The sequence below is a fragment of the Gallus gallus genome, chromosome 7, assembly GCF_016699485.2.
Source record: "Gallus gallus isolate bGalGal1 chromosome 7, bGalGal1.mat.broiler.GRCg7b, whole genome shotgun sequence".
Lineage (NCBI taxonomy): Eukaryota > Metazoa > Chordata > Aves > Galliformes > Phasianidae > Gallus > Gallus gallus.
Window position 1 is genome coordinate 2,542,505 of NC_052538.1, and position 17,538 is coordinate 2,560,042.

The window sequence follows — 17,538 nt, forward strand, 5'->3', positions numbered from 1 at the left end:
AGCAGGTGGCACATCTTTCAAGCAGAAAGCATGAAAATTCGTCTCGACAAGATTAGGAAAACAGCCCCTAGACCTATCTTCACTGAGCAACTGCAAAGCAAGGAAGCTGTAGTGAGGAGAAATGCGCTGTTGATGACGCATCTATGCCAGCGAGCAGGGCAACATCACAGAATCACGTAAGATCAGTGGTCAGAAGGGACCTCAAGATCATAGAGTCCACCCCTGCTGCTAAAGCAGGTGTCCTGCAATAGGTCGCAAAGGGTCTCGAATATCTCCGTAGAAGGAGACTCCACCCTCCCCCTGGGCAGCCTGTTCCAGTGCTCCATCACCCGTACTGTAAAGAAGTTCTTCTGTATGTTAGTATGGAACCTCCTATGTTCAATTTATAGGCCATTGCTCCTCATCCTATTGCTGCGCACCACCAAGAGCCTGGCCTCATCCATTTGGCTCCCACCTCCCTTTAGATACTTATAAACATTAGTTAGATCCCCCCTTGGTCTTTTCCCCAGGCTGAACAGACCCAGGTTACTCAGTCTTATCTCATACGGGAGGTGCTCCAGGCCCCAGTTTGTCTTTGTGGCCCTTCGCTCAACAGGAATTGTTAGCAGAATGATTTCTTTCCTACTAGTTAGGAAATCATATGCAGTATTGGAGACACCATTTGTAAAACCCAGACACCGTATATTTTCATCAAATGTAGCAATTGTCTCCATCTCTGAGGCTCCTGAAACATAAACCCCCTCAGGGTCCTGGCCGGGCTGCTGTGTGCAAGCTGTGAAAATATTGATGCACTCATTTTATCCTTTGCCTTCCTTGTCCTTCTCTTTCCTTTCTTTATTCCTTACTGGCAGCCACTAGCATAGCCAAGTTATTTCTGCGCCAAGATGAGGAAACTTTCCTCCTCAGCCAACTATGCTGACACTGCTAACCTTGATTTCCATAAATGATTGAACAGTGTCTCCTGTCTGCAGCATATTTCAGGCTCCACTTACCCAAGATTCTTGGATGCTGAGAGAGCTTTTAATCTTTCCCATCTCCGCCTCTCCTCCAGCTTTGGTTCTGACTGTCTGCTCCTCTGTGGCCGTGAGCTGCCCCGACCTGCAGCTGCAGCAGTCCTGGGATGCTTTTCTCTGCACAGTGACTCTGCCCCAGCTGTAGGGTTTTTACATTTATTTTAACAGACTGAGAAATTTGATGTGGATTAGTATAGTGGAAAGGAGATTTCTGTGGTTGTTGGACAAGCAGTGCTACTTAAACTGTGGGAATTAAGAAGCGTTAAGAGTAATCCAGTCATTTGTAACACAGAAGCAATTAATTAGCGTTTAGAATAAGTAAATTTGGGATGGCATTGCTCATTTTTGCAGCATTAAAACTTTTTGCAGGCCAGCTGGGTGGAAGAGGAACGCTTCTATTATTTGAAAGCTCTGCTGCTGGGAGGAAAACGTTGAGGGAAAGGAAGAGAGAGTACTCTAAAAGGAAGAAGCTATGTGGAAACCTTTGGTGCTAATGGATCGGATCCATTTGCAGCCGTAGTGTTTGCAGACTGTCGTGTATAATGCATTATTGCGCAAAACACAAAATGCTTAAAAGTAATTTGTGGCAATTTAGGTTTTATCATTGCTTGCACACTGCTCTGGGGGAATGAGGAGCAAAAGACAAGCTCCCAGACAGGAGCGTTAATAGCTTTAAAAGTGCCAGTTGCAGGCAGCTGGGTGAGGCTGACGACTGCAAGGCAGAGCTGGGCCTCGGGCAGAGGGGCTGGAATGGGAGCAATGTACCTTGCTGAGGGGTGGAGGGGGAGCAGCGTGGGGAAAGTAAATGCTTAGTCCTCATCACAGTAACTGCGTGGTAGCTCGTGTGGCAGTCTTTGGAAAAGAGCCCTAAACTGAAACGAGGTGCATTCCTCACTGGCACAAGTTCTTTGGGGATTTCTGTCTGAAGAAGGAGGGAGAAAAAGAAAGTATGGGTATATATACACACAAAAGAAGGCTTTCCTAATGCATTCTGTGCTGTGATTACTGGGAGATGCTCAGAGAGTCAAAAACTCCATTCGTGTCAGTGTGACCAGATTCTTACAGGCACTTCAATGCTAACTTCTCGCTTTCTAGATAAATGCTTTGAGTCTGGAGCTGCTGGCTCTGCTCTGCGGGTGGATGTCCCTCCTGTTCCCTTTCTCTGAAATGTCTCATCTTCGTCCTGGTCAGGAGGAGGTGGGATTGCTGACTACAGCCTGTCCCCAGCAAATTCTGGGGCAGAAAGACGCTTCCCACTTCTGGCAGGCTGTATTTTGATTGCCTGGTATGGTTGATATTCGGCTGCAGGCTAAAATCACATTTACTGCAGTAGGCCTTCAGCAGAGAGTTGATTGAGGTTTCAGTTCGGGCAACTGGAGCGTGTGTTCAATGCTGATGATAAATGACTGCGTATAAGTACAGAGCTAATTATTATTTTTGTTTATTCCTTAAAATGCTGCCTGATCACCTGGACTGCCTGCTGCAGGTGTGTCAGTGCTGAATGCTGCTGCCCCCTGCATTTAACGCTCCAAAGAGCCTCCTTTTTGGGCATGGGCTGTGCAGCGTTGTTTGTATGGGTGACACATTGGAGGGCTGCTAGGACACGGAGTGCTGAACGCTCAGCTGTCGAGAACATCGATCTTTCTGCTGAGCCCAGGAAACTTAATTAGCTTATTTTAACATTCCTCTTCATCCTGTGGGGGTTAGAACTGATGGTAGCTGGAGCTGCGGTTCCATATAGCTTGTTTTATGTCACTAATTATTGCATGTAAGTGGATGGTACGCTCCACTGGCAGCCTCTGCAGTGTGTTGGAGCAGTTGCTCTCCTTTTATTTGCTGTCAGAATGGTCTGAAACCTTCCCCTTCAAAGCAGCAGAATCATTCAGTTCTTGCTGGGTGTTGCTTAGGCAAACTGGTGAAGCAGTGCAGCTAGCACAGCCCTGCAGCAGCATCGTGGTGCAGGCCAGGAGATCGGCTCCGCGTGAAAGGAGAGTCTGATTAAAATCACTGAAGTTAAAAGCAAATAAGAGGCTGCCTTAAACACAGGTGGTGGTACCAGCAGTCCCCATCATACACCTTTGAGGGTCCCTTTTCACTGACAGTGACCATTCCAGTGTCAGGCTCCTCTCTGCATCCGTAGTATTTGCCCAGCATACTCTGCTGAAAGACCTGCAATAGGGGAGAGGGTGTGTAGGCAGGATACGCAGAAGAGGCTACTTGAACAAGCTAGTTGCTGTTACTGCCCAAGCATTTCTCACAGAATGAAAGGCATCACGAGAGGGGGTTAGCAATGTGTGTGATGTAACCTCTGCTATTTAACGTGCGTCAAGGGGAGCAGGCTTCAGACTGCTGTGGAAGTGTGTAGCATCTCAGTCCTTACAGTGCTGAGTTTGTGCTAATCTGACTGAACAGGGACTAAATAGAGTGTGTATCTCTCTCTATTTTTTTATAGGAACAGAGAGTTTTCCTTGTTTAACAACCACACAGAGCACCCTATCATCTGCTTGAACAGGTATGACCTTTTTTCTTGCTAGAGTAGTTCCACAAGGAGGCTGTTTGACCAGACCTTGAGGCTTGAGAAAAGAGCGAGCAAACTTCTCTAACTCCCACAACGCTTTATTTTTCTGGGGTTAGTTCCCACTTGTGTTTTTGTTGGTGGTTTTTTTTAGTTCCCTCCTTGTTTTCTTTTACTTTAAAAGCCTCTCATGTCTGATGGGAGCCACTGTGCCTATTGCCTATGGTGCTGTCTTCTGGTTTGGCTTAGCGAGGACCTGCTTACAGCTCAGGGTGGAGAGAAGAGTGTTAAAGTGGTGTTGATACTGAAGAAGAGCATCTGAAAGAGGCGACGGTGCTGCTGCACCCAGCTCTGGTTCAGCATGCCCTGTGCTGCGCTGTGCCACTGCATTTGGGAAGAGTTTGGCAGGGTAATGGTAAGCTTGTACTGCCCTGTTTTCAGAATTGGTTGGGTAATGGTTGGGTTAGATCCAAGAAATGAACATTTTCTCTTCTTTGGAGTTATAGAGTATTGTTAAATTTCTTAGGTTTATTCTGCTTTTTTGTGACTGAAGTGTGTTTCCCTTGGTCCCACTGGGTAGCCTTTGCCATGCTTCTGAGGCTACCAGTCAGATGGAATAAGTACAAGTATCAAACAGGACTTGAAAGGAAGGCAAGCTGATACTACAGAATGAAAAACCACTTAGCATGAGATCTGGCATCTGTGTGGGTGTGCACACGTGCACTTGTATATATAAGTGTATCTGTTGGGTACAAGGCTGATTTTGGAATTTCTCTAGCTTTTACAACCCATAAATCTGCCCATTTCCTGAACGGCCTCCTTGTTTATGTCTATCTGCAGTCTGTCCTGGCCCAATGAGTTTGAAGGAAATGTCCGTCAGGGATCAGATTTGTCCTTGTAAGTTCTGAGGGTGTATAAAGGACAAGTAGCTCTTAGGCAATCTGTGCCAACGCAGACCTGACAGCAAGATAAGGGCTGTGTGTGCCAGCCTTTCCTGTCCCTGAGGGATGTGCTGCTGGAGAAGGGACGCAGGCTTCTCCCACCCTACATGCATTTGCACTTGCTTAGACGCATTCTAACCCTAAACATCCAGGAGGGGTTCCTGGTGGCAGCAATGTGCCCGAGGATGTACCAGCACTTTGGGAAGGAACACTCAGCTCCTGGCATGCCCTGGGGCAGCACGGCACTGCTTGTACTGATCCTGTGTGCTTTGGGAATTTTCCCATGGCCCTGAAGTACCCTTGCAGCCACGCACAAGTATGAAATGGAGGATTAAATTAGCTTTGTAGATTTAAAGTAACGGACAGTTTCATTGCGGTCACCATTTCTCCGCTGGTGATAAAATAAATCCTCAGACATCTGCTTTGCTGGGCTTAAGCAGTCTCTGCATGCCCTATAATTAACTGACCGGTCTGAATTATTGCTCCTGAAATAAGGAGAAGACCATGGAGCACCCCATAGCCTCTTGGTGCCACCCAGGTGTCTTAAGAAGAGGGCTTGAAGTGAAAGAGAGGGAAAGGCTTGTTCATCAGAACTGGTATTTTTTTGTGCAGGTTCCCTGCATTGGTGGTGGGATGATAACATCTCATGAGCATTAGCTGTCCTTTGTCCCTGTAAAGACTAAAAAAAGCAGTGAAAACTAGCAAAAATAATGAGTAGCAAGTGGGTGCTGGGGAAAGCTTTGATAAGGGAGGTTGGTGCTCAGGGAAAGGAGCTTGTCCCAGCACATCCTACATGGGGGCATCGCTGAGGCTGGGCTTGGGTGGGCACGGGAAGTGACACAACCAGCAAGGTGGCACAGAGAGGGCTGCAGGAGGGTGACAGAGCTCACACTGCTGAGCTGTGATGTCAGTGCGGCCTGTTCCTAGCATCTAGAGCTGAAGGCTTGGCTTCAGAAGCAGTATGGCTTTCTGATGGCGCTGTGTTGATATGTTTATGGACAGCGTGGGACCAAGGAGGACCTGCAGCATACTCAGAGAGAACATTTGTACCCCTGCTGGCTCTGCCTTCTCTTTTCCCACGCTGCTGGCTTGTGTATCTCCTGCTTGGCACTGGGAGAGCTGCAAGGAGGCATCTCCACTGAGCAACTGTGGAAGGGTTGAATAAGGCTCTTGGCACACCCGGTCTCACTTCCAGCATAGCATCCAGCCCTCCTTCAGCAGCAACCAGCCTCTTAAAAGTAGTCTCCTACTGACCAGTGGGCTGTTCTGCAACTGCACTGTGAGCTAGAAACCTCTCCCTAGCTTCCAGCTGAAATTTGTCAATGGCCACAGTGTTCTTGCACAAAACCAGCCTTTGTTTTTATTCTCCTCTGTGTTTATCCTTTGTCATCAGTCTACTTTTTTCTTGCTTTGAAGGGAGTGCTGTTATTGATTGTATAATCAACCTGCCTCTTTCCTCCTTTCTTGTGATCTTAATAGTCATTTTCTGCACTCTCCTTTGAAAACGCCTGTTTTGAACAAAAGCCAGAACAGCAGAACCGTCTTACTTGTATTTATCTGCTATCATCAGCATTTGCTGCATTTTGAAAGGCCTTGGGCATGGTTGTTAAGCAATGGAAAGGAAGGAGAATGTCCCCTGTCACTAGTAAATCGTGATGATGATGGTGCTGGTGTTAGTAATAATCCTACCTTTCAGGCTGAGTCACTAGTAGATGCTTCAAACCTGTTTACAGCCCAGAAGCAAGATTGTTCAGGGAGGATCTGACAGGCAGAGATGACATGAGTTGCTGCAGCTTCTTGGTGAGCAGCTCACCAGCTCCTTGGGCCCAGGAGGTGGGCCAGAGAGCCCCGGGGAGAAGGGGAAAATGTCTTCCTTCCTTTCCCCTGCATAGTGCTGAACAGTGACAGGTTGGTTTGGAGGACGAGGTTGGCGAGGAAGGGAAGCTAGACTGTTCTGTGTATTGCAGCTTGTGCTCAATGCTTTTGTTGTGATCAGCAGCTGGCATCAGCACTAGGCCTGCCCACTGCTGTGCCAGATTTCAGAGGAGCAAAAATAAGAAAAGTGAACTGGTGTTTCTAGATCACATGGAAACTTAGAGCAGTGGAGAAGCATGTTTTCTTTTGCATCTCTGGCAGTAAAGTCAACGTAGTGCTTCCTGCAGCTCAAGAAGTGGTCCAGTGTGCTCATGTTGAATTTTCACATAGCTTCCTAGTGCTGAGTTCCATGGAAGTCTTCCACAAAGTGCATGGCTCTGGCTGGTGGCAGGGCACAGGGATCTGCTCTCACACCAGTGCTGGGGCTGGAAGTTGCTGCTGCCTGCCACGCCGTCGTGGAAAAAATGATCCCACTCCAAGAGGATAGCTTTGAGTGTCTTTGTAGCACGAGGAGTCATCAGCTGCTTCAGCAATCCTGTCCCCTTTGGGCTCAGTGCTGAAAAACATGCTCAGAGTTAAGGCTGAGTTACTGGGCGTAAGCAATGATGTTAGTAAACACGCTTCTGAAACAGATAGTGGGAGTAATGGGAGTGCTGTGAGCATTCTGGCATGAGAGGGGTTTGTGAGAGGCGCGGATTCATTTGTGTTGAGGAGTGAAGCTTATGAGAAGAACAGATGTTTGAATCATAATGTTCTTTCCAGCACAGCTGATGAAAGAAAACTCTTCATAATCGTGACCAGAAACTATTCTAGTTGTCATCCTTAAGATGAGTCATTTTTTTCCCTCCTTTCTATCCCCTCTGAGACTCGGGTTCCTTCTGGAGCAGGAAGTTATGAATCAGTCCGTTCTCTGGCTCTGACATGCTGGGCAGCTGGAAGAATTGCATGGGGCGAGGGGTAACAGTGCAGGAGCCAAGCTCTGCTGGGGGCTTCACGTGTAAAGGGAGAGCTTGTCATCAGAGAGACAGCTCGTTCTCTTTGGTGTACAAATCATCTTCAGATTTGCTATCAGAAGGCCCCAGGGCATTTGTGTAATAACACTGTAAGTTTGCCTGCTGGGCCTTTTGCTGTGTTTGTGTGCGATGTGTGGGGCAGATCTCGAGGTGCTCAATCAACACCCCTTTCTTAACCACGTGGTTGATAATGTTACCCCTACCTGTGTCTGTAAGACTCCTTTGTAGCACGCTGTAGTAACTCCCTGGTATCCTTCTTTCAGTTAAAACCTTGTTGTGCAAAAAAAAATGTTCCTTGCTTATACAATTACATCATTTTGCTGTGGAAAAATTATGAGAACACAGAAGGAGTTTGCTTCCACGTTATGAATGGAATGAAAACAGAATTAGACACAGCAGGATCAAGTCTAGGGTTAATGGCAGTGTGCCTGGGAGCGAGCTACTGTGTGCAACAGCTTTTGCTGTGACTCTTGTTAACGCTCTGCGATTCAGTGCTCTAAGTACCATAATATTAGCAACTAGGTGTCCAAGTCTGCCTTAGATCACTGTTGTGTTAGATGCTGTGTGCTCCAACAGTGGAGTTATTCCAGAGCCCAGAGAGCTTACAGTCAGATGTAGGAAGAGCCACAGAGATGAGAGAAGCAGACAACATGCTGGTAAGACCATGTTTGGTGTAATTACCAGCCGAGAGACCCTGTAGTTCACGCTGGGAAATCATAGATGGAAATCAGTACTCGTGTGTTGCAGTTCACTTGGGATGTAGTGGCATGAAAACACATACGTTATGCAGCTAGCTAGGGATCTAATTCTGTTTTATTTGTGGGTTGGTTTTTTGTTTTCCTTGTTAAAATCCAGTGTACTGAGAGTTAGGAAATACACGACACCGGTTCTGTCTCTCTGCAGTTTAGCATGTTTTCCATTAGGAATATGTTTTTCTAATTCAGTGACAGCCCAGTTAGTAATGCAGCTCCATATGCTGCATATTGACCAATGCAGCAGATAACTGAAGTGGACAAAATAGTTCAGCTCCTTTAAGAAATTAATCTGAAGGTTTACCCTAAAATGCAATCAGACACCATCCCTGTTCTTCCCCAGGTGCAGAATTTAGGTATTGTATTTCAACTAGCAATAAAAATTAAACTAAGCAAATTAAACCAAGATAAGCTTTTTTATTTTTTTTTCTGGCCTGAACAAAGTGAGGAAGATCTGGTAAAGCACTCCTTCTGCAACTTGAATGTTTCTATACCTTTCCGAGGAAATGTACTTTGAAATGCCTGAAGTTGAGCCTTCATACTGATTTGAGTTCAGCTCGTTATGAATTGGACTGTTTTGTAAGTTAAAATGATCGGTGGTATTTCACAACGTAGGTTGGTGTCCAGGGCTGCAGGAGGAATAAGGGTTGAGCTCTTCTCCTTCTATCTCCATCCACAGAGGCATTCATGTCTTTCATCTCTTCTAGCCATCTGTGGATTTCCTAAGGTGGTAGGTAGGAGCTGAGTGTCTTCTGTCAAATGTGACAGCAGTTGGCCAGTGTGATTCACAGCGATGTGTGTGAATAGACACAGCAGACAGCAGAGACAGGCAACCGGAGCACAGGCAATAATGAGAGAATTAGGGAGCAAGTATTTTTGGGTTGTGTGAACATTGACGCATCTTCAGCTGAACTAACTGATGGCATCAAGCTGAAGGTTGGCAATGCTGCTTTAATGTCAGGAAGAAATTTTAAGGGCCTGGTACGTAGCTGTGGAGAGAGGTTGGAAGCAGGGACTACGTGCATACCTTGTGATTTATGGCACTACTTGTGGATTCTGGCACTTCAACATATCACATTTTTAATTGCTACCAAAGGCAGTTGTTTGTAAAAGGAGTTTTAGAATTGAGCAGCTGTCAGAAGAAGAAATGCAGGAAGCTTTATATAGATAACTGGAGAAAGGCAGAAGGTGTTATGGGGAGGCTGTGAGGGTACTAGGTTGTTTAGAGGCAATCTAGTTGGTCAGGACAGCAGCCTTATAGACATGGAATAATTTCTCCCCTTCCCTTCCCTTCCCTTCCCTTCCCTTCCCTTCCCTTCCCTTCCCTTCCCTTCCCTTCCCTTCCCTTCCCTTCCCTTCCCTTCCCTTCTTCTACATGAGCATCATCAACAGGGGCTCCTTAATGTCGTGGGTGGGCTGCAGCCTTCATCTGAGACTTCACATACAGGTTTTGAACTGGGGATGTTCTTGACAGCAAGGGCTTTAAGGGTTCCTTTCAGCAGGACCAGGGGCCAGGGCAGAGTTTCTGAGCTCTCAGGGATCGGGTAAGTTGAAGATCCAAAGCTCCAGGCTGCTTCTTTTTGCAGAGCATTCAAGGAGGCACATCATGTCTTCATCCCCTCTGCTTCTCCAGCATGCTCAGGAGGCCATTCCAGCACTGATGTCAGAGGCCAGTATTGCAATCCTCTCCTTTTGGGTTACCGCATGAAAAAGTTTGTCATGCTGCCTCCAGGCAGATGCTGTGTCTGGTCAGTGTTCTTCCTTGAACAAAACTTTCTGAAATCTGGATGTGAAGACATTGGTTGGGAGCCAGAGCATCCTCACACAGATGTAAAGAGACAGCCCTTGCCCTGAAGGATTTGCAGCACAAACAGGCAAGTTACAGACAGCGTGAATGTGATAATTCATGTTTTACAGAGGGGAGAACTGAAGCATGGGCTTATTTATTCGTAAGTTCAAGGTCATGGAGCAGGTGAAGAGCAGAGCCCTGGACTGAACTCTGATCTTGCAGCTCGGTGCCTTAGATGTAGAGCTGTTCTGCCCTGGGAAGATCCTCATTACTAAAAGAACATAAACAAGGTCTGCTCTGAAGGTACTGCCTCCTATTTTATGATGTTGGCCCACAGCATCAGAGGTGGAATGTTGGTGGTATGGCAGTAGAGGTTGAACTGTCCCACCAATATTCTGTTACACTGTGTTGCTGTGTGACAGATGGCAGCAGAGGGACAGGCTGACAGAATGGTGTCTGACACAGAAGAGCATATGAAGCAAAGGTGTGTCCTTGAATTCCTCCACACTGAAAAAATGGCACTCACTGGCATTCATTGACACTTGGTTAACATTTATGGAGACCAAGCAGTGGGTGTGAGCACAGGGAGGCAGTGGGTGGTGTGTTTCAGCAGTGGTGACAGTGACGGTGGGTCACCTCTGCTGGTGCAGATTGTTATGAGTGTGGCATGCAGGCTCTCCTTTGGTTGCTTTTAGCAAACTGTATGCAGCTAATGCCCAATGGAAGAGGACAAATTGGCAGCAAATAATAAATTACATTAATCCAGAGAAGAGGTGAGACAATCATAGTCTCAGCAGTCCATAGATAATAAAATGGAAATCTCTTTATTCAGTAAAGTACCTTATAATTGCTAATGTTATTAATCTCCTGGAAAATCCGTGTCTGTGAAAAATAAGCCAGGCTTTTCCTTGAACACAAAGTAGAGAAATGTTGTTTTCATCACCCGGAGGTCTGGATAATCATGACATTTGTCTTCCTCTTCTTTTAACCTTTGTGGGAACAGGATTCCAGGTTCACTGCAGTTAGCAGAAAGAAATAGAGAAGGTAAGGTGGAAAAAAGATGACAGTGATCCCACTGAGCTGGTCCTGCTGGCCTCAGCCAGCGCTCTCAGACCTCTTTGCACCACATTCCACCCCCATCTCTGAAATGCTCATTGGCCTCTGTGTGTGTTTTGCTGCATGTTTGAGAGTTTCCAGCAGCCCCCAAATACCCTTCTGTGCCATTAAGTCCATGTGGTACTATTTCCACTCATACCCCGAGCAACTCGTAGGGGGCACCACCAGCTTCTGTTGTCCATGATGTCAGATCATAGGTTTGTCAGCTCCTCTGGTGGAGAATGCATTGTTTTCTGTGGTGGATAGTACAGTTAATGATGTTGTATGCAAATGCAGGTGAAGAAATAGCAGAGCTACCTGCTCCACTGATGGAGCATAGGACCATTTTTTTCCTCTTTCTTTCAGCTCAGTTTGCATTTCCCTCCTCAGAAGATGGCAGCCAGTGTCTGTGCCGTGATGCATGCCCTCCTCTGGTGATAGATGTCTGCTCTTTGGTCTGATTCGTGTGAAGTCCTTTAGAGGAGACCTTGTGCTCTAGCATGGATGATGTCCTCAAGAGGGAATTGGTCTTTCATGGGAAAATTTATTCTGATCTCATTTTAAATGGGATGCAGTCTGGCTCTTCTCTTAATTAGAATAATGGTTGTTTTTCTCTTAAGGATAAGTAAACGTGTCTATCTTTGCTTAAAAGGAGTTGCACGAGGCGACTCCTTTACGAAGTGGCCAGTAAATTACTCTGATCTGAGTAGCTTTGGTTTGTCTCAGATCACACCAAAAATACTTTGTTGACCCAGGTGGCTGTCAGGGCTGCCCTCGCTTTGCACGTGCTCTTAATATTCTGGTTTCAAATCTACGACATAGGGCAGAACGTGCATATGTGCTTTCTCTTCCTGGAATGGAATGTTTTGTAATAGTGGTGGGTGCCAACCATACCGTCAGCTAAATTTTGTCCAGAATAAAGTATTCAGCAAAATGTGTCTGGGCATCTCTGCTGCCTCTTACTGCAGAAGGTTGTGGAGCTCACGAAAATGCTGCAATGCAGCAAGTGTACTACCACTGATTAAAAGGAGATTTTTTCTTGTTGATGTTGTTGTTTTTCCCCCTTTCTGCAGGCTTGTAGGTGGCATTTTAATCAAGTTCTCATGGTAACAAACATAATTTAAAAGCACTGAAGCTTAAAAAATTAGTCTTTTTCTGTATGTGCTTGAGGTGGGTGTTAAGGCATTACAACTGCAGCGATGCTGCTTATTTCAGTGTTTCTGGTGCAGAGCTGACAAGAGAGGGAAAATGGAAGGAAGTGTTGCTGAATGCAGAAAACCCTGTTCTGCTTTCACCACGTTCTATTGTTGTCTTTTCTGTAAAGAGGGTGCAATTAAACAAATGTGTAATGTAATCCTTACGCTGCTTCTGAATTCTTTCAGATGTGTTCCGGCATCACATTTCCCCTGTATTTGTAATTCCCGTAGTTCCCTTATTGGCAGGTATTTTGTTTCACTCCCAGGAACGTGACCCCCAGCAAAACATGCACGTAAATGCCTGCAAAGCTGGGGAACGCATGTGGGATTTTCACTGATTGCAGTCTGTGCCAGCACTGCAGAGAGCAGCGGGAAGGGGTTAAAGGGAAATCAGAGAGGATCTGAATCGAATGCTTTGCTTTCTGTTAATGAATGGGTCTCGAAAGTGCCACATGGTTAAAACATGGTAACCTATGGAAATGAGGCGCTCTGATCTCTAGATGGTCCGCTTCCTTGCCACGTGTAATGAAAATGCTTTCATTTGTTGTGCTCTGTTACTTAATGAATTTATACTGTAATGTATTTGTAGTCCTGCAGATAGGCAGAGAACAGGGGAATGTGAGCCAGTCGTTCTAAGGGGCGTCAGAAAGCATAAGCCGGTGCTTGCTCTTTGCTGCTGAGGAGGAACTTGGTTTTTCCTGGCAAAATGTTAGATACTTGTAGGAATGACTTTCTGGTGGCTTTTTGTTTTTAGCTATCTCTTGCCTACAGGAGGTTAACGCTACATTCCCAAACGGCTCTGCCTGGCCAACCTGTAGAAGAATTACAACCTTGTCTGTGTATTGTGGGTGATTAATGCACGCTGGCGACCTTCCAGCATGGATGTGTCTGACTTTCTCAGTAGGGGCAAACCCACACCTTCAGAGAGGTGCTGGAAGTAAAATTTACAGAGCTAACAGCATTGCCAGTAAAACAGAACGCTGCCCTTTGCTTTGGGAAAGGACAGCCGCATCTCAGCTACGGGAAGAAAGCTCTCAGTGTCTCCTTAGACTTGCACAGTTATTCATTTGCTTTGCAGTGAGGCTGCTCTTCTTCCTCATGAATTCATCAGCTTTTTAGGCTTTTTGCTGCAAAGGAGCCCATTGTTTAGTAATAGTTCACTTTTGCCCTTTCCTATCTAATTTGGCTGTGCATAAACACTCTGCAGTGGTTTGCAGAGAGGGGACAGTCTTGGGCCCTCAGTGTATTTCCTAGTGTGGTTACGTCAGCAGGCCTTGGTTGCTGCCTTCCATTTCTGTGATCCTATAGCTTCCCTGTTCAGGAATGGCTGAAATGGGAAAATGAACATTAGGAGCTAAGGCAAAAGAATTTTTTTTTATCTAGAATTTGATGAAGACCTGGAGTGAAAAGTGCCTTAATGTCGGGTCGCCGGAATATTTTCCCTGGCACTTTCCATAGCACTGACCAAGAACGTGCCAGGGAATTTGAGCAGAAGTCTCTGAATGCTGTCCCGATCCACCCTGATGCAAACTCCCCCTTTGCCTTTCCTTTCTCCCTGCTTGCAGCAGAAGGTGGTTCTGGCATGAGAAGTTTAGGAGAGCTTTGGGCAGCGTGCATGAACCTCCCAATAGATTTTGGAAATCTTTCGTGCTAAGACCTCCTGGGATTCTGAACAGGTAAAGCAACAGAGAAAGGTCGAGAGCTGAGGAAAATATAGCCGTGTCCTTTTTTTCGGTAATAGGAAACAGGCAGCAATGAAACATGAGCTAAATGGAGAGAACTGGTACCACAGTGACTTTCCGTCACAGTTGTGTGCATTTAGTATTGATATAAAGAAGCCTTCTATTTAAAAACATGTTGTCTCAATAGTCACTTCTTGCGTGGAAAAAGGAAGAATGCCACCCCCATTTCAGAAGCTGCAAATGCTGATGAGCAATGCTCCTTGGAAGCCGTACAACAAAGTATAGAGCAGTACATTCTTCAAAGCAGCGTACAGTTTGAATGGTTGGTGTCTGAATTATCAACTCTATCTTTTAAATGGTAATTTTTTGCGCTTGATCACGGGTCTGTGTCAAGTATAATGACGTGGGTATTGTAGTCTTTATTAGCCAGATGTTAACAATTCCCCTATTGCCAAGTACAGCCCCTCTAAATTGCTCAGAAATGCAAAGTCAACTGAAATAACAAGGATTGCCATTTAGGAGCTCCTCCCACCCCACTGTATCAAGGAAGGTGCCTTTTCGAAGGATAGGTAACAATTTGCTTCAAGAAACATCTCCTGACTTCTGTAATATCCCCAGAGAGCACTGACAAAGCACCAGAGTAAATCCGTTCTGGAACTCTCTGCTGATTGGCATGCACGCAGGGGGGTTGATCTTAGCAGCGCGTCCGGAAAAGGAGCTTTAGCGTTTTATTCTTTCTTCTGGTTTGTGCTGCAGCCTCATTCATATAAATGCTTTCTCAAATTGGAAACAGCTCTAAGGGCAGCAGAAGAATCCTTTATGTAATACATAGGTATTTTATTTAAAAAAAAAAAAAAGTGGGACGGGGGAGGCTTTTCATCATCTCTCTGTTGCTGACAGTGCATAATGTGGGGTACCAGCAGTGCTGGGAACTACCTCAGTACTGTATTCTTGGAAAGGGCTCCAGCTCAGCCAGATGGCATGCAGAAAGCGTGTATGGGGTAAGAGGAGACTTTGAGTATCTGTAAGCTGATGGAGGAACCTCAGTGCCTTCCCCAGGGTTTGTTATCAAGAGTTTAACACTGGTGGCAGGGCTGCTCTGGATCCACGTGGGGCTAGGCCTGAGCTGTCTGCACCTCTGCATATGAGAGGGGGTGGGAGAGGAATGAGGCCAAAGAGGGGAGCCTAGCGTTGGGCCGGTTGTCTTGGTCTATTCCTAAACCTTGCATCTGTTTCTTTGTGGGTATGTCTTCACAGCTCAGTAAGGGCGCTTTGCATTTGACAAGAGTGCTCTTCTGTACTGCATGGGCTGTCTTACTGCAGAGCAAGTACTGGCTGCAGCTTGCCTCAGAAACTGGAGGCACAGAGACGTCTGGACTGAGAAGTGGGGTGCCCGGCTGATCTGAACACTGTCTGTCTCTCTGGATAGTGCTGATCCTTGAGCAGTCAGGAACCTTCTGTCTGATTTTTGGGCTACAGCCTGGGCTGGGTCATTGCAAGTCCTGTTACGCTTTTGAGACAGTACTTGGGGTGAGTTCCTTGCTGTCTGTTGCTCAGCAGCAGTGCGCTGAGGGAAGAGGGTACAGGAAGCATGGGGAGCCCTTTTGGGTGGCTGAACCCTGCTTGGGAAGAGCAGCTTGGGCTCAGACACATAGTGCTTGCTCTTTTTCTCTCTGGCAGTTTGACTTAAGCTCTCCTAGGTAGAAGTGATCTTGTTGATGATGGGTGCATGGGGGAAGGTGAGGAATGGATAAGCAACATGATGGAGGCAAGTTGCAGGGAATGAAGTGGATAGTAAGTTCAGGAAGGAAAACTGGATGTTAATTAACAGAGGAATGAGGAAAATGCTCATTGGGGTGAAAGCTGCAGGAGGCAGCTTTTAAAGACGTCCCTTTTCCCATCAAATGTGATGGAATTTCACAGCTCCCTGCTGAGCATCACAATGTTTAACAAAATCTAAAGGAAAATACACTGTATGACACAGACTGTATTACACTGTAAATGAAATACACCTATTACACAGCCAGACGCTAGCAAATGAACAGCTTTGTTGGCCTTAGAAGATTCTAGCTGAAACACCAGATTACAGCCCAGACACATGTTCTTCCATGTGTTCAACCCTCTGCTGATGCAGCAAAACCAAGCTCTGCAGACTACGCCCTGCCACTTGGAAGGGGCTGGTTCACCAGCTGAAGGAGGAGGGTGCTCATTTTCAACCTGTCCTGCAGAATCAACTTGACCTCGTTATGCTAAAAGTCTGCAGACAGCACGCAGTGACACTCCAAACAGGAGGATGAGCTGAAAACAGTGTCTGCGGAAGAAGGACATGGGGACATGGAAGACAGATGGCCCTTCCAGAAGGACCTGGCGATGTATCCTGAGCTGCCACTTATAAGAGGTCTCATGAGATACTAAATGTAAATATTTTATAGAGGAAATGCTTGGAGCTGCAGCAGCATAAGCAGTCTTGTATGTTTTCCTTTTCATTTAGGGCAAGCAGTCTGAAACACATGCCCCACCGCTGACCTCGGCTCTGACCCAGAGGGGCTGTCTCTGGCTGAAAAGATGATTCATTCACTCTGCTAGAAGGGCTGAATGAATAGGCAGCGTTCAGTCTGCAGGACACTTATCACTTGGGATTCCCTCAAAATTTAGGTCTGACATGACTGGGTCAGTAACCACGCGCCTTTGTTCCTATCTCCTTGAACAGAAATGTCTCTTTGCATCCTTCAGTGGTTCCCACAAATCAGGTCGATTTTTATGGCTTGCTAATTATTACTGCTAGACTTCTGCCGGGCTTCAGGATGAAAAGAAGAGAATTGGTGAAAGCTCAGGGCACAAACCTTACAGAATAAATCACTGTCTATCTGGCAGCAAGGAAATCCAGCTATGGCAGCCACTTAAATATAGACATCTGTATAGTGCTGAACTTTGTTTGGGATTGGAAAGTTTTGCACTGCTCTTGTTGACAGAGAATATTATCGAGCACCATCCAATTCCCCTCTTTCTCAGGATGAGGAGCCCTGGCCTCGTTAGTCAGTCCTTGCACAGACGCTTCTCTGGATCTTTAATCATCCTGGTTGCACACTCTGCACCTTTTCCGGGTCACCTGTGCCTTGTTTGTGATTAATACTTAATGCATTCAGACGTTCTAAACCAACATCAGTATTAGTGCTGCTGAAAGACTGCAGCAGGAAGAATCCAGGGAAATTCAGAGGTGGCCTCAATTGTTGTGTGTTAGACCCTGGGTCTCTGTCAAATGAGATATTAGGAGCGCCTGAATACAAATGCTTCTGTGAATTTTCCATGTCCCTTTTCTGTGTGCCCTATCTCCCATTGTGCCTTTTGTATCCCGTTGAACATTTAATGGAATTTTCTGCCTGTAGTCCATTGAAGAGCTGCCTCAAGAGAGGTTACTCCCCTTGTCCAGAAAGTGGCCTTGAGGGGGTCTTTGCTTGTGCTGCCTGGAAGGAACGTGATCTGGATCCTCGTAGGCATGAAGGCACCTGGCTGTGATGGAAACCAGCAGGTCTGTGTTACCAGGTGATGACTATGTCTGTTGAGAACGCACTGATGTGACACTGAAACTCAGTGGAGCTTCTTGCCTCTACATGTAGAGCAGCTCATGCTGGCCACTGCTTGTGGCAGGAGTCTAGGCTGGATGTTT

The 17,538-nt window shown here is 46.3% G+C and overlaps 1 protein-coding gene across 50 annotated transcripts in view; it reads left to right on the forward strand.

Annotated features, from left to right (window-relative positions):
- Positions 1 to 17,538, forward strand: part of MAP2 (microtubule associated protein 2) — a 191,797-nt gene that overhangs the window by 101,175 nt on the left and 73,084 nt on the right. For 21 of the 50 annotated variants that reach the window (XM_015289316.4, XM_015289335.4, XM_025152487.3 and 18 more), the window contains one exon: positions 3,466 to 3,525. The exons of the other annotated variants lie outside the window; for them this stretch is intronic. The gene's annotated coding sequence lies outside the window, so the exon portion shown is untranslated. The remainder of the gene's footprint in view (positions 1 to 3,465; positions 3,526 to 17,538) is intronic. 50 annotated transcript variants of the gene reach the window in all.